This window comes from Lathyrus oleraceus, chromosome 2 (assembly GCF_024323335.1).
Source record: "Lathyrus oleraceus cultivar Zhongwan6 chromosome 2, CAAS_Psat_ZW6_1.0, whole genome shotgun sequence".
NCBI lineage: Eukaryota > Viridiplantae > Streptophyta > Magnoliopsida > Fabales > Fabaceae > Lathyrus > Lathyrus oleraceus.
Genome location: NC_066580.1, coordinates 322,516,621 through 322,538,733, shown reverse-complemented (window position 1 = coordinate 322,538,733; position 22,113 = coordinate 322,516,621). Strand labels below are relative to the sequence as shown.

Sequence of the window (22,113 nt, the reverse complement as noted above, 5' to 3'; positions counted from 1 at the left end):
ATTAATTTTTCGCACAATAGTTTCTACACCGGAAACTATTGTGTACCTTTTACCGGATCTAACCTTACGTTAGAATCTAGTTTTTTTTTTCCTTCGTTTTATTTTTCTGCCTGATTGAAGAACTCAAGAACAAATCCAACCGGTCTGTGGTGGAGTGTTCAAGACTGCTATTTAATTATTCAGGTTATTTATTTATTTGTTGAATTTATATATGCTTGTTTTTATTATTAATTTTTGCTGCTTGCCTGTAATGAATCTGTTTATGCATGTTATTTATTTAAGTCTGTTTAGCATGTCTGGATGATTTATTTAGGTATCGGTATGTAAAGTAAGCGGAATGAAGGAATCAAAACTAAGTTGGTTTAATTAAGTTTAAAATTAAAATCACTCTTTTTACGGTCTCAATTTACAGGTTTAATAACAAAGTTTTTGTACGAAAGTAAAAGACATAAAGAAGTTAAAATCAATAGAGCGAGAGTTTGAGGTTTTGACTGGACAGTGTAAATTGGACATTAATTCTAGATCAGGGCGAGAGCAATTTTTAGAGTTAATTAAATTCTAACCTTTTTCAAAAAGTATTTTTAAAGATTGAATGTGAGGGCGAGAGTTAAGCATTTGAGTTTAATTATATAACCTAAGTCAACAGAGCGAGAGTTTGAGATAAGGGTGTTTAAACGATTAGTGTTTTCTTAAAAAGAGTTTCTACGGATTCTACTGTTTTCAAAAAGTGGTTTTTGACTTAACTATAAGTGACAGCTACGTTAATATAAAATCATAGTTTATTCAACAGAGCGAGAGTTTGAGATAAAACTTTTAACCAATAGCGTCAACTGAAAAGATTCATTTTAAAACCAAGAGACCAATAAAGAATTGATTCCCTAATTACGACGAATTACATACCGATATCCGCTTATTAGATATTAATTTTAGATCTTATTTTAGTTTTAGCCTTTTCCCCCAAACAATCAAAGCATTACCCGCCTTAGCTTTACGAAGTAACCTTAGATAACGGTATATCGATTCATAAGTCCCTGTGAGATCGATATCTTTTAAAACTACGCGATAGAACTGTGCACTTGCAGTTTGTACCCCAAATTCGACTCATAAAGTCGCGATCAAGTTTTTGGCGCCGTTGTCGGGGACTTTTATTTAGTCGATATCGTAACTCTCCTGTTACGCTGTAGAGACTAAGGCTTTTCTTTTTCTTTTCTTTCTTTCGTTGATTTGTATGCCACGCACTCGCTCTCAAGGCGAACCGCTCTACTTACGAATCAACGATATCGAACTATATCTCCGAGTCTTACGACGAATTCGGGAATATCGTGCTGCAAACAATCTATCTCCTGTAGAACTTCCTGATTTCAAAAATATTTTCCCTTCGATACCCGAGATGGCAGAACCAGCTCGTGCTCTTAGAGATTACGCCGCTCCATCGTAAGATGAACCGCATTCAAGTATTGCTCCGCCCGCAATCGAAGCAAACAACTTTGAACTCAAACCTTCACTGTTGCAGGCAGTGCAACAGAACCAATTCTCTGGGAATCCTACCGAGGATCCTAACCTTCATTTATCCGTATTTGTCCAATACGCTGATACTGTTAAAGCTAATGGTGTCACTTCAGAGGCAATTCGACTTCGTCTTTTTCCTTTCTCACTAAGAGATAGCGCTAGAAGATGGCTTCAATCTCTTTCTTCTAACTCAGTCACCACATGGAACGAGTTGAAGAAAGTTTTTCTTGCTCGATATTTTCCGCCAAGCAAAACAGCTATGTTAAGAGCCCAAATAAATGGATTTAAACAGAAAGATAACGAGTCTCTTTTCGAAGCATGGGAAAGATACAAAGACATGATGAGACTTTGTCCACACCATGGTTTAGAAGACTGGTTAGTAATTCATACATTCTATAATGGTCTCCTGTACAACACGAGGTTAACAATAGATGCCGCCGCTGGTGGCGCGCTAATGAATAAACCTTATGCAGACGCTTACCAACTTATCGAAAGCATGGCTCAAAACCACTATCAGTGGGGAACCAAACGAACAATGGTGGAAAAACCTCAAACGAAAACTGGCATGTACGAGATAAGTAACCTTGATCATGTTAATGCAAAAGTGGATGCTCTGGTCCAGAAAATTGAAAGTTTAAATGTATCACCTCCAGCCACAGTAGTTGCCATAACTCAGAATTGCGAAGTCTGTGGAATCCAAGGTCACACTCCTGCAGATTGTCAACTCCTAACAGGAATCCAAGCGGAGCAAGTAAACTATGCTCAAGGAAGCCCCTATTCGCATACCTATAACTCAAATTGGAAGAATCATCCAAATTTTTCATATAAGAGTAATAATGCTCTATACGCACCTGGACAATCTCCAAATCAAGCCCCAGCTATACCTCCGGGATATCAGAAGCCGACCCCATCTACACCTAACAATAACGCCCCTAGGAAATCCAACTTGGAAATCATGATGGAGAACTTTATAGCTTCTCAACAGCAAACCAATAAAGATTTCTTAAACCAGAATGTACACACTGGCGAACAAATTAAACAGCTAGCAAGTAAAGTAGATGCCCTGGCTACTCATAACAAAATGTTGGAAACGCAAATATCACAAGTAGCTCAACAACAAGCGCCTACTGCTGCCCCAACTGGTACATTTCCTGGCCAACCCCAACCTAACCCAAGAAGCCACGCTCATGCAATTATACTGAGAAGTGGAACGGAAGTGGAAGGACCGTCTGACCCAAGGATAGAAAACCAAAACTCTGAAAGGTCAACTGAGGAAAGTGAACCTAAGGAAAAGGCAGAGAGTAATAAGGAAACCGTAGAAAAGAAGGAACCTTATGTACCTCCACTACCTTATAAACCACCTATCCCTTACCCTCAAAGGCTTGTTAAAACCAAAGATGCGGGCCAATTTAAAAAATTTGTCAACCTACTAAAACAATTAAACGTCACTATTCCGTTTACAGAAGCTATTACGCAGATGCCCTCATATGCCAAGTTTTTAAAAGAAATTCTTTCTAATAAAAGGAAACTTGAAGATAGCGAAACCGTTACACTTACTGCTGAATGTAGCGCTATAATACAGAATATGCCTCCTAAACTTAAAGACCCAGGTAGTTTCTCTATACCTTGTCACATAGGAAAACTTGTCATAGACAAAGCCTTATGCGATTTAGGAGCCGGTATTAGTGTTATGCCTTTATCCATATGCAAGAGACTTGAAATGGGAGAATTAAGACCAACTAAAATGTCTGTGCAACTAGCAGATCATTCCGTAAAATATCCTGTAGGAATTCTTGAAAACGTTCCAGTGCGCATAGGTCAATTCTACATTCCAACTGATTTTATAATTATGGATATTAGAGAAGATGAAGTTACACCCATTATACTGGGAAGACCGTTCTTAGCAACCGCCGGTGCAATCATAGACGTAAAACGAGGACGACTCACTTTCGAAGTAGGATAAGAGAAAATTGAGTTCATCCTTTCCCAATTTTTGAAAGCACCTGCAATAGAAGATACATGTTACTTCATGGATATCATCGATGAATGCATAAAAGAAACGGAGTTAGAAAAAGACAAATCATCTGACTACCTTGTAGAAGAAAAACTTAACCAATGTTTAGCAATAACTCAAGAAACCAACCTTAGACCTGAAAACACTTCCCAAGAATCTGAGATATGAATTCCTAGACTTAGAGCTTGAACGACCAGTGATAGTTAATGCTGACCTAGGAACACTCGAAACAGAAAAACTCCTGCATATCTTAAGAAAATATCCAACCGCACTAGGTTACAACATCACCAATCTTAAAGGAATAAGTCCTTCTATTTGTATGCACCGCATCATGTTAGAAGAAGACTGTAAAACTTCTAGGGAACACCAGAGGAGACTAAACCCGATCCTGAGTGAGGTAGCGAAGAAGGAAATAACCAAGTTATTAGAGGCAGGTATCATATATCCTATATCTGATAGCAAATGGGTTAGTCCTGTACACGTAGTACCAAAGAAAGGAGGTATAACAGTCATTGAAAATGAAAAAGGAGAAACTATAATCAAACGAATCGAATCGGGATGGAGAATGTGCATTGACTATAGGAAACTAAACAAAGCAACCCGAAAAGATCATTTCCCTTTACCATTCATTGACCAAATGTTAGAACGATTAGCAAAACATTCACATTTCTGCTATCTAGACGGTTACTCAGGTTTCTTTCAAATACCAATTCACCCTGATGACCAAGAAAAGACAACGTTCACGTGCCCTTTTGGTACCTTCGCTTATAGACGAATGTCGTTTGGCTTGTGTAATGCTCCTGCAACTTTCCAAAGATGCATGATGGCAATATTCGCCGATTTTCTAGAAAACATCATGGAAGTATTTATGGATGACTTTTCCGTATGCGGACAAAGCTTTGAAGAATGTCTTGAAAACCTAGAGAAAGTTCTAGAGCGATGTGTAAAAGTAAACCTAGTACTTAATTGGGAAAAATGCCACTTTATGGTACAAGAAGGAATTGTTTTAGGACACATCATCTCAAACAGAGGAATTGAAGTAGACAAGGCCAAAATAGAGGTAATCGAAAACCTTCAACCTCCGAAGACTGTGAGAGAAGTACGAAGCTTCTTAGGACATAACGGTTTTTACCGACGATTCATTAAAGACTTCTCTAAAATAACTAAACCGTTGACCGGATTATTGATGAAAGATGTTGAACTCATATTCGACAATAAATGTTTAGAAGCATTTCAAACGCTTAAACAAGCACTGATCTCCGCACCCATAATGCAGACACCAGATTGGAATGAACCATTCGAAATAATGTGTGATGCCAGCGATTACGCTGTAGGTGCTGTCTTTGGACAACGAAAAGATAAAAAGCTTCATGTTATATATTACGCAAGTAGAACTCTAGATGAAGCACAAATGAATTACGCCACAACCGAGAAAGAACTTCTAGCAGTAGTGTTTGCGCTAGATAAATTTCGTTCTTACTTAGTCGGAGCCAAAATAATCATCTACACTGACCACGCTGCTATCAAATACCTCTTAACTAAAAAAGATGCAAAACCTAGACTCCTAAGATGGATCCTATTACTACAAGAGTTCAATTTGGAAATCAAGGACAAGAAAGGAACTGAAAACGTAGTAGCAGATCACCTCTCTAGACTTGAGAACCTTGAACCGGAAAGAACAGCAATTAACGATGATTTCTCGTACGATAAGCTTATAGCTACTTTAGAAGAAAATAACGCTGATAAACAGGTAGAAACTACCTTAGCAAAATCTGTTACACCGTGGTACGCTGACCTCGTCAATTATTTAGCTGCCGGAATAGTTCCATCTACCTTATCGTACCAATAGAAGAAACGATTCTTCTATGATATAAAACAATATTACTGGGATGACCCCTTACTTTTTAAAAGAGGTCCCGATGGTATTTTCCGTCGGTGTATACCCGAAGAAGAGGTAGAAAGTATAATCCAACACTGTCACTCCGCTCCTTATGGTGGACACGCAAGTACATCCAAGACCTGCTCTAAAATCCTACAAGCCGGTTTTTATTGGCCAAGTATATGGAAGGATGTACATGCAACTATTAAGAAATGTGACAGATGTCAACGCACAGGAAACATATCTAGACGTGACGAGATGCCACAAAAGGGCGTTTTGGAAGTCGAGATTTTCGACGTGTGGGGAATAGACTTCATGGGACCTTTTCCATCCTCTTTCGGCAACAAATACATACTCGTGGCAGTTGACTACGTATCAAAATGGATTGAAGCTATAGCTTCTCCAACAACGACACACGAGTAGTAACTAGATTCTTTAAGAATATAATATTTCCAAGGTTTGGTGTCCCAAGAATAGTTGTCAGTGATGGTGGATCGCATTTCATATCCAAAGTACTCGAAAAACTACTGCTTAAGTATGGCGTAAGACATAGAGTAGCGACACCTTACCACCCTCAAACCAGTGGGCAAGTGGAAGTATCTAACAGAGAGATCAAACAGATACTAGAAAAAACAGTCGCCACTTCAAGGAAAGACTGGTCATTGAAATTACCAGAAGCTTTATGGGCATACCGAACTGCTTACAAAACACCCATAGGGACAACCCCATTTAAGCTAATTTATGGAAAATCCTGTCACCTCCCGGTAGAATTAGAACATAAAGCCTATTGGGCTATTAAAAATCTAAATTTAAACTATAAAGCCGCCGGTGAAAAGAGAATCCTTGATATAAGCGAATTAGAGGAACTCAGAAGAGGCGCTTACGAAAATGCCAGAATCTACAAAGAAAGAACAAAACAATGGCATGACAAGCGCATATCAAGGAAAATCTTCAAACAAGGCGATACAGTCCTTTTATTCAACTCTAGACTAAAGTTATTTCCGGGAAAACTACGATCTAGATGGTCAGGTCCTTTTCAAATCACTAATGTTTTTCCCAGTGGAGCAGTAGAAATTAAAGGTAAATCTATGGAACCATTTATCGTAAACGGGCAACGTCTAAAACATTATCACTATGCAGAAAAAAATGAAGATTCGCAAGTCTTGCACTTAGACGAAATGCCTCCAGAAATCATAGATTATAATTGATTGTTTTTATGTCGAGCTTGCGACATTAAACAAAGCGCTTAGTGGGAGACAACCCACAAATTATTTTATTATTCTATTATTATTATTTATTTTTATTTCTTCCTTAATTATTCTTTTAATTTCTGTTTAATATTCATTCTTAATTTATTTTAATTTATTAAAAACTTTTCTCTTCTTTCGGCATTTGGCCAAATCCTGACTAAAACTATTGTTTTTCTTTTCTCTAGCTAACACTAACCTGATGGGACATATTGATCGTATGGGTATCAAATTCAGAGGAACAGCTCAGAAATAAAAGTTTGAGGAACTAGCCACGAGAGAGATGCTACCTAGCCTGTATGCTGATGACTGGGCAATGACTGCCCTTGGACTAAGACAAAGTGTCCTGTATTTGCTGAATCAGATAGGGTGGGAAACCGCTCCTATCCGTAGACAGTTTGTCACTTACCGGAGACTGACTCTAGAATTCCTTAGTTCTCTGATCTATCTACCCAACCATGGAAAAGGAATAAGAAGAGGTTTTATACAGTTCAGAATGTTTAACATGGAGTACCAATTTAATATTCAAGATTTTACCAACCTTTTAGGCTTCCCTACATCCTTTGACACATTCACAGTGAGCCAAGAGGAACTTTTAGAATATAGAGAACTTGAACACTTTTGGGGTAACTTGACTGGAAATGACGATCCCGAGGAACATGAGTTTCTCTCTGGAAACATACATAACCCGACCTTTCGCTATTTCCATAAGATCCTGACCCACACCTTATTTGGGAAGAAGCCAAACAGTACCACAGTTTCACGTGATGAACTCTTCATCATATTTTGTGCTTCCCAGAACCGTCCAGTAAACGGTGCCACTTTTATGTTAGCAAATTTGGACCACCTTATCCAAGATGAGCGAGCACCAATCCGAATAGGCGGTTTGATAACTATGATAGGTAATGCTATTGGATTACGTCAGCCTATACTCGACTTAAGCCCTTTTTGTGGCATTACTACTATGAGTATACCCTTCCTCTTCAACACTTTGTTTATAGCAAACCTAGGGTCTGATGAGTTTGAGCTTATTATTGACAACCAAGTTCTTTGCCTATTCACCATGCCCGATCCTAGGACTAGTGTTCACAACCGCAACAACTGGCTCTACAATCTGAACGAAACCCCCTCTCCTGCTAGATCCACTGAATCCATCCAGGACTATGAGATTTGTGATGACTATGAGACTTATGATGACCAGATTCCTTATGCTGAATCAGATCCTCAGACACCATCTGGATATCATGATATTGACCCTCCTCCTCAACCTGCTCAGACCGAAGAATCGGCAATACCCGACCTTAGACATCATATGCCCGGAATTGATTATAACACTGCCATGGAAGCTTTGATGTCAGAACAAGATGCCCTCAAAGAAGAGTTCACTAGCTTGAGGCACGAATTTCTGGGATACATGAACAGTATGACAAACCAGTTTCACGAGTTGCTATACCGTGTTAACTCCTTTGCTCCTCCGGCCAGAGATCGTGCAGATGGATAGAATTTATTTGTTTTTCTTAGTTATTTAGTCTTAAGCTAGATTAATTCGTTAATGTTATTTCAAATTATATTCGCATTTGTTTCTCTTTCGCACTTTTTGTTTTTCTCCTTGTTACATTATGATTATTTTATTGAAGCTATTTATTCATTTTATTATGTAATATCTATTATGCTCTCTACTATTGCTGCCTACATGACTTATTCAAGAACAATATATATATATATGCATCATTGTGCAACGTAGAATGACGTGCAGGAAAATTAAATAGCAAAATAAAATAATCAAAAGCAAAACAAAATAATAAAAATAAATATATTACCAAAGTAACTATGAAGAACGCTAGCTGAAGCCTTGCCAAAAAGACGGTGTGACGAGCGTCACACAATCTATGACGAACGGCACGCCAAGTACTTGTGACGCCCGTCATGCACCTGTAACGAGCGTAACACCCTCCAGACTAGGTGAACGTTATAGTGCCGTTGGAGACGAACGTTACACCCTTCAACTTTTTATCTTCCCCATTTATTCACATTTACCCACATTTATTTACTTTTCAACCACCTCCTTTCCAATTTCCAAATTTCTTTCCTATAAATACCCACCAAACCTCCCTTCATTCACCACAAACCATTCTCTAATATCAAATACATTTCTTTTCTTTCCAAATTACTCCTTCAAATTCATTCATCACTATGGCGGAAAACCATAATTTCGGAAATATCATCTTCCGATCCGAAGATGAAAATTATCAAAGGGAGCAATTCGAGCGTTTCCAACAGCGAGGCGTCGTCTCCACCAGGTATCCCGATTCAACTTGTTTACAACAATTAGGATTACTCCAAGGTATCGAGTGGATGCTCCGCCTTGCCGACTTAACCTTCCTTTGCACTCATAATCAACCCACCTACCCCTCCCTAACCTTAGAATTCTTAAGTTCATACGACTACACCACTCCCGCCGGTGAGGACGAATTCTTAACCGGTACCGCAACCTTCCGTATGTTTAACACTGAGTACTCCTTAACCCAAAACCAATTGAGTACCATGCTACAATTTCCCATAGAAGGTCAGGTACACCCCAGAATACCTCCAAACTCAAACTGGAACACAGTTGCCGTTTTCGATCTTTTCAAGCGAATTTCCGGTATTGATGCCAACAACTGGGAGGAGCTCCTTCTTTCCCACATACATAACCCAACTATCAGGTACTTTATCCGCATCTTGCAAAACACCGTTTTTGGAAGACCGAACAACAGCAAGGTCAACTCAAAGGAGTTATTCTTCCTCCATTGCGTCTTCGAACCGGATACTAAGGTAAACGCCACCTCCTTTCTATTTCATCATATCCGCACCTTATGTGCTAGAGGCCGGCAACCTTTTATAATTGGTGGATTAATCACCACCATAGCACTTGGCTTAAACCTAGGGGACCGACTCCAAACTTTAGAATCTTTACCTCCCCTATTTATGGATATAGGGTACTGTCGGTCCAGCCGCCTAATAAAGAACCGAATAGGCGGAAAATATTACCTTATGGTAAATAACCAGGTCGTCCCAAGCGTTGTTCTCCCCAACATTTCCCTAACCGATGTCACCAATCCCAACCGCCACCTCTATGATCTGAATGCTCCCGAAGCTACCGAGCCTTCGCATACAAACTCGTCTGCAGACGAGCTCGAAGAAATGGAGCAAGGTGATAACGCTCCTGCACAACAATCAGTTCCGCTCAACCCTTCCGATACTGCAGCTGGCCCATCCTCCCGACGTCGTCGACGAAGAAGGCCTGCAACCAACGACGACATCATAGATGATATTGATGGTATGCAAGCACAAAATGTCGAGATGATGCAAATGATGCGTCAAATGCAACAACAGCAGGAAGAGAGGAATACCATAACCAATCAGCGGTTCACTGAGTTGTTTAGCAGGTTCGACAACTTAGACTTACGTCAGCGATCACCAGGCCCAAGAACAAGAGGCGGAAGGCAACCTTAACTTTCCTTTTTCCTTTCTATTTCATATTTCATTTCGTTTCCTTAAAACATTGGGGACAATGTTTATTTTAAGTATGGGGGGAAAATCATGTTCTTTCTATCCTCCACTTTCCTTTTCAAGTATGTTATTTTCCCTTTTATTGTTATTTCCCTTTCTTATTATGAAAAAAAAAATTATTATAATATATATTTATTTTAAGTCAAGTCCCTAGTGTGAAAAATTCTTATTATCTATTCCCCTCAATTTTCTTGAGCCATAACAGAAATTCAACACACCCGATAAGTATAAAGGTTGCTTATTTTATAAAACTTGAGTGAAATCAAAAACAAAAATTATTACCATAACAACGCTCTGAGAACCTCAACACGTTAGATCAGGATAAGCACCTATTATATCAAGTCCATGGACTTTTAACCTTATAGTAACCCCAAGTAGTTTATACGAGAAGTCAGCACCATCTTAATAGCAAACTACGTGGAGAACCGATGAATATAAGTGAATGATTCCCAAAGTAACATAAAAAAATATATATCAGGAAATGCACTAATTAATTTAGGTGATCCTTACCAGATCACTTAATCTAAAGGTTGCAGATCATACAAAAGCATAATACGAGAGATCCATTATGAGTTGGTTCAGTAGGTATCTGGTACTGAACTTGGTAGGGCGGACTACGGTCCGATCCCCCACAATTTGCAATGGACTGAATAACGAAGTTATCCGACTTATGTACCAGAACTTCTAGCTAAAGGGGGATCAGAATCACTAACCGGTTACTCCACTATGTGCGCGAAAAGATAAAGGGCTTAATGTGATTTCGCTAGAATGAAAACGGGTGAAATAAAGTAAAGGAACTAGGACAGCTATAAGGGCATTACTTGAACTGGTTTTCATAAGGTGAGGTTATCTGAGGTTGTGGCGGTGGTTGTCAATGTCAAGATTAAACTCAAGTCACTTCTAAACAAAGTTTACATGCAACCTAATACGAATCGATGCGTGTTTTGAAATTTCACCTGGCTAAAATTTTTAAGTTCTATACCGTATTTTGCTTGAGGACAAGCAAAGATCTAAGTATGGGGGAGTTTGATAACACGAAATTATATCACATTTTAGGACTTAATTCAATTAAATTATATTATTATTTACTTTAAATTATTTCATTTTATCAGATATTACGCGGTATTTCCTTCCGATTTATCTCAGGTATCTATTTGAAGCAAAAGTAAAAAAAGGAAGAAAAGGAGGTGTAAAAAGAAGTTTCTGGAAACAAATAGCAAAAGCCAAGCCCAGCCCAAAGAAGGCACAGGCGTTGTGCCTGTGACGAGCGTCACAGAGGTTGTGACGAGCGTCACGCTATATGCACTTGTGTGACGAGTGTCACACATGGTGTGACGGACGTCACACCATTCCCCTATATTTAAGGCACAAGGAACGCTTCAGAGACGTTGAGAGAGAGTTGAGCCCTATTTCCACGCCCAACTATTCTACACGTTGAAGACTTTTTGACGCGGAAGCAGTTGCGGGAGGTGGCATATAAATAGTAGCTTTTTGGAAAGCTCAGGGTTCCACGCCTTTTTCCAGATTTTTGCCGTTTTCGTATTCTTTCTTTTTCCAGCAGCTTAGGCATATTTTTACAGTATTACTTTGACAAATTTTTATATTGTTTTCCTTTTGCAATTCTATTTTCTTTTCCAGCTCTTAATTAATTTTTCGCACAATAGTTTCTACACCGGAAACTATTGTGTACCTTTTACCGGATCTAACCTTACGTTAGAATCTACTTTTTTTTTCCTTCGTTTTATTTTTCTGCCTGATTGAAGAACTCAAGAACAAATCCAACCGGTCTGTGGTGGAGTGTTCAAGACTGCTATTTAATTATTCAGGTTCTTTATTTATTTGTTGAATTTATATATGCTTGTTTTTATTATTAATTTTTGCTGCTTGCCTGTGATGAATCTGTTTATGCATGTTATTTATTTAAGTCTGTTTAGCATGTCTGGCTGATTTATTTAGGTATCGGTATGTAAAGTAAGCGGAATGAAGGAATCAAAACTAAGTTGGTTTAATTAAGTTTAAAATTAAAATCACTCTTTTTACGGTCTCAATTTACAGGTTTAATAACAAAGTTTTTGTACGAAAGTAAAAGACATAAAGAAGTTAAAATCAATAGAGCGAGAGTTTGAGGTTTTGACTGGACAGTGTAAATTGGACATTAATTCTAGATCAGGGCGAGAGCAATTTTTAGAGTTAATTAAATTATAACCTTTTTCAAAAAGTATTTTTAAAGATTGAATGTGAGGGCGAGAGTTAAGCATTTGAGTTTAATTATATAACCTACGTCAACAGAGCGAGAGTTTGAGATAAGGGTGTTTAAACGATTAGTGTTTTCTTAAAAAGAGTTTCTACGGATTCTACTGTTTTCAAAAAGTGGTTTTTGACTTAACTATAAGTGACAGCTACGTTAATATAAAATCATAGTTTATTCAACAGAGCGAGAGTTTGAGATAAAACTTTTAACCAATAGCGTCAACTGAAAAGATTCATTTTAAAACCAAGAGACCAATAAAGAATTGATTCCCTAATTACGACGAATTATATACCGATATCCGCTTATTAGATATTAATTTTAGATCTTATTTTAGTTTTAGCCTTTTCCCCAAAACAATCAAAGCATTACCCGCCTTAGCTTTACGAAGTAACCTTAGATAACGGTATATCGATTCATAAGTCCCTGTGTGATCGATATCTTTTAAAACTACGCGATAGAACTGTGCACTTGCAGTTTGTACCCCAAATTCGACTCATAAAGTCGCGATCACAGACCAGGGGTTAGATGCCATCTATGATGAAGAGCCTCTGGGATTTGAAAAAGATCCAGTGATGTCGAGTGCGAAGATGTTAGCGCAAGATCCCCTTGAAGAAATTGATCTTGGAGATGGGAGCACAAAAAGAATCACCTACATCAGCACTAAACTAGACCCCAAGTTGAAAGTAAGAGTAATTGAACTGCTAAGAGAAAACAAAGACTGCTTTGCTTGGGACTATGATGAGATGCCTGGTTTGAAGAGGGAACCGGTCGAATTGAAGTTGCCTATCAAGGATGGCAAGAAGCCCATCAAGCAGACTCCAAGGAGATTCACCCCAGAGATCCTCTCAAAGATCAAAAAAGAGGTCGAAAGACTTCTTCGATGCAATTTCATCAGGACCACAAGGTATGTCGAATGGATTGCAAACATAGTTCCTATAATTAAGAGAAATGGCTCTTTAAGAGTATGTATAGATTTTCGTGATCTAAATGAAGCGACTCCTAAAGATGAGTATCCAATGCCTGTGGCAGAGATGCTGGTTGACTCAGCTGCAGGCTATGAATATCTTAGCATGCTTGATGGATATTCTGGCTATAACCAGATTTTCATTGCTGAAGAGGATGTTTCCAAAACAGCCTTTCGATGTCCAGGGGCAATAGGCACTTATGAGTGGATAGTTATTCCCTTTGGTTTAAAAAATGTTGGGGCAACATACCAGCGAGCAATGAATTCTATATTCCATGATTATATAGAGACATTTATGCAGGTTTATATAGATGATATTGTGATAAAATCTATATCAGACGAAAATCATCTAATCCATCTCAGCCAATCATTCGAAAGAATGAGGAAACACGACTTAAAGATGAATCCTCTTAAATGTGCATTCTTTGTGTAGGCTGGAGATTTTCTGGGCTTTGTGGTCCATAAAGAGGGGATAGAAATCAATCAAAATAAGACAAAGGCTATTATGGAGACCAAAGCACCATCAACTAAGAAAGAATTGCAATCATTATTAGGAAAGATAAACTTCCTGAGAAGATTCATCTCAAATTTAAGTGGTCGAACTCAAGCCTTTTCTCCCCTCATACGCCTGAAACAAGGGAAGTTGAAATTCATGATGTTAATAACTACATGCACGTCTTGATGAGACGTTTTGAAAAAGTAAGTTATGATTGACTGACAGTTATGGACTTTTAGGTCTATGAAAGGTCTCTAGTCGAAATCGCGTGATTACAAGAAATGCCCATTTCTGCATTGACTCGAAATAAACATTTATTGGGGGCAATTTGTTAGCTGGAGATTTCGACCATTAGGTTGAAGATCTTTGAAAATATTATGTTTTGGAGAATAATATAAACATGGCTTTGTGAAGCTATTTATTAAATCCTTTTCTTGGGAGAAAGGACCTTTTTGTCGAAGCTTAAGACTTAGAAGATTTTAGGATCTCCACAAGTTCTCTTCGACATCGGCGTTTGGCAGATTCGAAGCTTTGAGCAGGAAAGATTTGAAATTCAAACGAAGTAGTTTCGTCAGGCGAATGCGTGGAAGCATCTGAGACACGCAGCGCTTGAAAACGTCGAACGTGGCAATCATCTGTGTAGAGACCGTTAGGGTCGAATTATTATAAATAGGAGTCTTAGTTTTTATATTTCGTGTGTTCAAACTGATATACAAAATTCACTAAAAATACTCAAAGTACCGGAGCGAGAGAAACGAGTATTTGCTGAAAATGTATGTATGAAGAACACCATGATTACATTTCATGTTATCTTTTTAATGCAAGTTACTTAAATTAAACCATTTACTGTCTTTATTTCTATTTAAGCCTTCTGTCGAATTTCCTTTATCTTCAAAGTCTTTCATCATTGCTTTTACTTTTACATTTACATTTCGTCAAACCTTTATTTCTAGCACCTTTTCAAACTTAAAACCTTTTACTTCAAGTTATTTATCTTTACTTTTTCCAATTACCTTTGTTATCTTTAAAAAAGCCTTTTTACAGTATTACTGCCATTTATCCTTTATCATTAAAGTCATAAGCCTTTAGATTTCGTTTAGAGTTTATTGTCGAAACACCTTTTACTTTGTACCATTAACGCTAGATAAAGAACCCTAATTACCATTCATAAACCAGAAACAAACTTAATCATGAATCAAATCACCATAACACTAGTTCTTGAGACACATGTCCTAAGATCAATCTAGTCGATCCTGTAAGTTACCAAGATTAATAATATTGGAGGACTAGCGGTTGTTTATCAGAAATTACTGGTAAACAACGGAGAGTTTTGTTAAGGAAGAAGGAGGAATTTTGGCATTGAAATGGAATGCGGAGAAGCGACTATGTTGTACGGTGGCAGAAGAAGAAGAACTGCGGTGGTGGTTTGGATCCGCCGGCGAAGTCGATGAACAAGAAGACGCGGTGGATGGAAGGCGTGAGGAAGAAGGAGTGATTTTGTACGGTTGTGACGGAGGAAATGGGTTGGAGCTTGCGGCGGTGCAAGGTAGATGGTGATGAACGATTTGCGTGTGGAGGTGAAGACGAAGGTTTTTCCGGCGGACTGAGAATGAAGAAGAAGAGTTGAACGTCATTTGTTGGTGGTGAGAGCTCGGCGTTGGGTTGTCGTGAAGAGGTCCAAGGTGACAGTGGATGATGGAGGAGTGGAAGAATATTTTGGGGATGTTCGTAAGTGACCTTTGGGGAAGAAGAGGGTCTTTTTCATGAGAGAAAGATCCAAAAACCTTTAATTCGTCTCTTTCGTTGTCTTTCTTTTTTTTATTTTTTCTAACAGACCAAAAGAGAGTCCTCTTTTCTCTATGCCTCCTCCCTTTTTTAGAGGAAAAGAATAACAATAAAATGATCGAATATGAGTAAAGGTCGGGCGCAAATATACTCGAAATATTAAATCGGATGCACTTAAATGATCTAACACAAAATAAACTTATTGGAAAAATACAACATTTCTTTTAATTCTGAAATAAATTTTGACCAGTTAAAAGGCTCAGACGGAACTAAATACAACCAAAAAGTCGCCGAAAAATACAACGAGCACACCAAGTTAAACTACGTGAACCGTAGATTAATAATACTGACGTCTGCAAGCTTGATTTCGAAACTTTTTACCCGCATATTTTGCACGTACTTGAGGAATGATTTAACCAAATTGTCTGTATATTCAAGCATTTATTCCGACTGATATTTTAGGTATTATTCATGATGAAATGCATGTTATGTTGTACAACTGATGCAAACTGAAAATGAAATCAAATTTATGAAAATTTTAAAATGCCCGAACAAAATTGGGGTATGACACAACCGAAAAACATACTTGCAACTTTGAAACGTAAAGGACCAGAAAATATCTCAAATATCAAGCAAGTGTACAATATTCGGTACCAAAATAATAAGGCGCTAAGGAGGGATACAAGTGAAATGCAACAACTATTGAAATTTTTGGATGATAACAATTATGTTTCCAGGTACCAAACATGCAAGGATGAAGTAACGGTTAGAGATATATTTTAGACTCATCCTCATTCCACCAAGTTCTTCAACATGTTTCCTATTGTGCTCATCATTGATTCAACGTACAAGACCAACAAATACATACTTCCATTATTGAAGATGGTTGATGCTACCTTTATTGAGAAAACCTATTATGTCGGGTTTCCATTTCTAGAGAGCAAAAAAGATGAGAATGTTACTTGGACCTTAGAGGTGTGTTGGGCAATGTTGAAGGACTAAGAAGAGATGCCTAAAGTAATTATTACCGACCTGATGCCACTTTGATGAATTCAGTTGCAAAGGTATTTCCAACTTCTTATGCATTACTTTGTATGTATCACATAATAAAGTATATGAGCAGTCGGGTTAAACCCACAGTAGGGACGGAAAAAGATAAAGGCCGAAGACGGAAAAATGGTGAAGGCGGGTGTGATAGTGGAAAAAATAATGGATGCATGGAATCTTATAGTAAATTCTTTTACTAAAGAGTTATATGTTGATTTCGTTATACATTCCAGGAAGGTGTACGAGAAATATTCAGATTTGTTGAAATATGTTGAAAGCACAATTTTAGACCAGGCGACACTACTACAAATAATACATTTCATGATAACGATTTCACTTCACTGTCGCATCTCGAAAAATAAGATTCTTCGCGATGGTCGCGGAAAAATTTATGTTCAAACAGAGTCGCCACCGAACTTTATTTTTCCCAATAAAGGGATAGGAAAATATCGATAAAACCTTTAGAAAATTAAATAATGTTCGTCGCAACCATATTCGGGTCCGGGAGTGGATTATGCAAGAGGATGGTATTAGCACCCCTCGCGTTCGTTGTATTCAACGGGAACCTTTTAGTTCTAATTTGTGTTTCAAGTGTTAATTTATGTTTGTTTGTTATCTTTGGGTTATAAAATATTGAAAATAGAAATGGATGAGAACCTCAGAAAGGAGAAAGGGGAGGTTTTTATTAGTGTGCTCGCGAAGATACAGCAATCTCCTGCCTACGTATCCTTATGGTATAATAAGGAAATCAGAGCATTCGTAGTTCGGGGAACTACAGTTGGTTGGTGTCTTTTAGTGAATAACTGTTTAGATCGCGTTCTAATGGCTAAACGTTGGTTTGTCTACTCTCGGCGGAGGCTTAAGCATTGGTTTGTTGTGCGCATTAGAAAGGATTAACACTGTTCTTTTTTAAAAGAGTTTTTGTCCTACGGGGGTGACAAGTTGGATTAATATGTTGGATGTTTTTGATTGGTTGAGATGTTTTTGGTTGGATGACGATTACTCGGATAGTTGAGTAAGACAACTCGTATCCTAACAGTCAGGAAAGGGAATAGAGGACTCTAGACCACTTTCTTTTTCATCCTTATTTATAGAAAGGATTTGATAATAATTAAGGTGTTTTGAATGGATGACGAATACTCGGATAATCGAGTAAGACAACTCATATCCTAATAATCGGGAAAGGGAATAGAGGACTCTAGACCTCTTTCTGTTTTATCTGAGTACTTATGAAAATAAGGTTGTATATGGTTGACATATTTTAGAATGAACGACAAGTACTTGAATGACTGAGTAAAACAACTCATATCCAAGCATTTGAGAAGAGGAGTTGAAAGCTTAAAACCATCTCCTTTTTCGTATAGTTTGTTAAGAAAATGATTTGATTAAGTTATATGTTTGTGAAAAAATGACAATTGTTCAACTGACCGAGTAAGAGAACTCTTATTCAACCAATTGAGGAGAGAAGTTGAAAACTCAAAGTCAACTCCCTTTTCATTTAGCTTACTGTGAAAATAATTTGATTTTATTGGGGTTTGGAAGTTTGTAGAGGAACGACAATTATTTGACTAACAAGTAAGAGAACTTGTATTCAAATAGTCGAGGAGAAAAATTGAAGACTCAAAGTCATCTCCCTTTTGGTTTCTTATTATAAAAGGATTTGATTTTTGTGCTTAAGTGGATTAGAAAGGACGATTATTCGACTAACCGAGTAAAATAATTTGTATTCAAATAATCGAAGAGAGGAGTTGAAAACTCAAAACCATTTCCTTTTTTATTCCTAAATGAAATAGTGTTTAATTGTGATTAGGTATTTTAATTCTCAATAAAGAATACTCGATGTCGGATCAAGGTTTAAAATTTGTATTTTTGTGAATGAATTGAATTTATTTAGTGAATAATTCATCTAATCGATTAATTAAAACCGAATAGGTCTCATTGTAAGAAGGCCCAAGAGTAAGCCATGTGAGGTTGATGGCGATGTTTTAAAAGCGACCGGCTTACAAAGGTATTTGAAAATGGGCTCGACTTTGAATAGACGAATATGTGATTTATTTTTAAATAATTTAATATAGAAATTAGAGTGATTATGAGATAAAGGTCAATATGAAAATATAACTTAAATCATGGTTCAAACAAACTTAGGAATTGCAGAAGTGAATTTGATCAAGCATATTCAAGATAACATCTCAAACAAATTCTACAAATTGAAGCAATGATTAATTTTTAATTAACAAGTAAAGCATTCAAAATAAAAGTTGAGTAAATAAAAAAAATATTGTTATTTTTCATAGCAATAATATTCTAATATGTATTTTATATATATGAAATAAAATAAATAAATGAACAAGCAAGAAATAAAAAGAAAAATGGGCTTAAAGTGAGAAGGGTCCAAATCTGGGCGCTGTACAGAATAATAGGGGGGTTTAAATAACAAAAATGTCGTTGGGTCCAATTCGGAGGCCCAAAACACAGGGAGGAAGTGTTGAGCCCGATTAACCTTGTTGACCTCCCACGAAAGCTCCTGACCGTCAGATCCATTGATCTGACTTGGTCAAACAAAGTAGCGAGGTCTGATTGGCAATGCACGGTAAGGAACTGCGGAGAAGCCCACACAGGATTGCCTGGTTGACCAAAGTCAACCCAGGCGTGGCCTTCCAAGAGGAAGCCACTTGGCGCTCATGCGCCCATCCAAGACCAATATTTAAAAACGGAAATGGAAGAGAATATTTCATTTTGCTTATTTCTTTCTCTCTCTTCACTCAAAACTCAGAGTTGCTCTGCAACTCTCGCCTCTCCTCTCCGTCATCACCACGGCCAACACCTGCCGGAGAAGACGGTGGCGGCCGGCCAACCGTGGCGGCGCCGCCTTCTTCTCCGGCGACCCCCACCCCAAAAACCTAAACTTCCAAACATAAACCCCACCTATTTTCGGCCGGAGAGTCCAAATTCGGCCTCCCTTTCCCTAAATCCGCCTCAATCGTTCGGATCGGCGTTCCACAAAAAAAAACACAAACTTAAACCTTGCCTTCAACGATCTCTCACGCCACCAGCGAAAACCCTAATTCTCTCTAACAACAAATCACAACCTAAACAGCAACCAACAAACAGTTGAAACCCTAACCCTAATTTTAAATTTATGCCCAACAATCATTGTGATTTTACAAAATTAACAAAGGGGTTTTGTTTTATTTACAGCAATGAACAAAATGGCGTATGAATTTTAAGCGAAAAGGAGAGAAGAGGGCTACTTGGTTTGAGTTGCATCACCGGCGATTCGTCACGACTCAGATAAGTTCTCCTTCTCCTTTAACTTTTCGTCTTCTTCTGTTCTTCTCTCTGAACGCTTTTCTTTTGGATGCTGTTTGGTTTTTTCGAATGTTAGGGTTATCTCTCTCTTTTTTTGTAGAAATTAACATTGTTCTCCTTTGTGTGTTCTCTGTTCTGGGTATATATGTTCTTTTTCATGATGAGTTTATTAAGTTTTAAATTTTTTTGTCAGGTTTACTTTTCATCCCAGATTTCGTGGGATTGTTATCTTGTGGATTCAAGGTTGTTTGAATTGGGTGTTCGTTATGGTCTTCTGGGCAAAGCTTTAACCTATTCAATTCATCAATTTATTTTCCAGCTTTTTTTAAGTGCTTATTTGAAAAGACTTTTAATCTTGAGTTGATTTTGCAGGTCACACAAATGAAGTGACCTTAATTGTAAGGAGAAGTCTGCGCCAGCTTTTGGAGGAGGTTGAATTTTGGGGTGCTTTGATTCCAACAACAGTTTTGGCAATGGCTTGATTTTGGGGTGCTGGTTCTTAAGAGTTTCGTTTCCAAAGTTGGATTTGTAGCAACTTTCTTTATTCAATTTTGAATATTAAGATGTAATCACTTAGGTCTTTAGGACAAATGTGTATTTTTGGACTGTTTGTAACATATTGGATTAGAATTTGTTTATGTGATTAATCCTTTTAAACATTTAAACCTTATCTTAATATTTTATTTATGTTAATCAATTAAAGTGCTTAAACTTTATATCATTCTGAAAATGGTTTGGGCCACCATAAACAATCAACCAATGGTTACCTTTAGTTATATTACTATTAGAAAAAATAAAAACGCAACCAAAAGTCTAAAATGAAATATGTCACAAGTATTCCAAATTTCAACTTTAATCACAAAACCAACACATACACATACCTATGGTGACTTGATTTAAAACCAACACATACATGCTTAAAAAAAATGCAAACTTAGTTTAAGGACCTATGAAGGGTTTTAGAAATCAGGCACATGTATTTGAGATGTGAAAATGAGCTAATAACAAGTGATCATAGAAGAAATAATCATGGCTCTTTAATACTTACTAATAAGACAATTGATTTTGGATTAGTAATGTAAAAGAGATTTGAACTACACTTTGACTTGCAATATTAATTATGGACATGTTGATGGGATGGGCCTTTTTTAAAACCAAAAGATCTCATGGATGAACCAAAATGGGTCTTGTTAACCAAAAAGTCCCAAAATGCACATACCATCCCATGCTTCAGTAACAACAATACGAGACAAATGTAATAGATGTTTTCTTGAGTCATGTACAAGGATCTTAACAGATGAAATGTCACTGAAGATTTGATGTCACTGAGGGTTTTATTTAGAATAATCATGTGAGTATTGAATGTGCCTTTAGAAATGATGGGGAGTTTGGAGTAGCTTAGGGCTGAGAAACCCTAAGACAGAGTTTATGCCTTATAACATCTGGTGATTATTGATGGTGAAAGATTTTTCTTACCCGGACAAAATTGGGGTATGACACTCAAGTATTGAAAAACCGAGATATAATTCTTGGATGCGTCCTTTTTTTTATAAATAAAATATACAATTAATTTCTTCGGTTAAATTGAAAACCTATGGGTAAACATATTCAGTGTACATGCTTCGAATCCCATCAACCTCATTTTATGTTTTTATCTCATTAAAAGTGACAACTTTTTGAATATTTTATTTTTAATCTAAAAGTACGACATATTTCACCTCGGTTTTCTTTCAAACCGAGGTTAATATTTCTCTTATATATATATATATATATATATATATATATATATATATATATATATATATATATATATATATATATATATATATATATATATATATATATATATATATATATATATATATATATATATATATATATATATATATATATATATATATATATATATATATATATATATATATATATATATATATTGTAACATTCAGTTTTACTTGTCTAAACAACATAAACAGAACTTTAACGAATAGTCATTTTCAAAATAGCTTTAAACAACGAGAGCCATAAACATATACTCCTTCTGTTTCTTTTTAATTGTC

The 22,113-nt window shown here is 37.0% G+C and overlaps 1 non-coding gene across 1 annotated transcript; it reads right to left on the bottom strand.

Annotated features, from left to right (window-relative positions):
* Positions 1–1,768: 1,768 nt before the first annotated feature.
* On the bottom strand, positions 1,769–1,875 carry LOC127124010 (small nucleolar RNA R71). The gene has a single exon (XR_007803655.1). It is a non-coding gene; the product is annotated as a small nucleolar RNA R71 (small nucleolar RNA).
* Between the last annotated feature and the right edge of the window lie 20,238 nt (positions 1,876–22,113).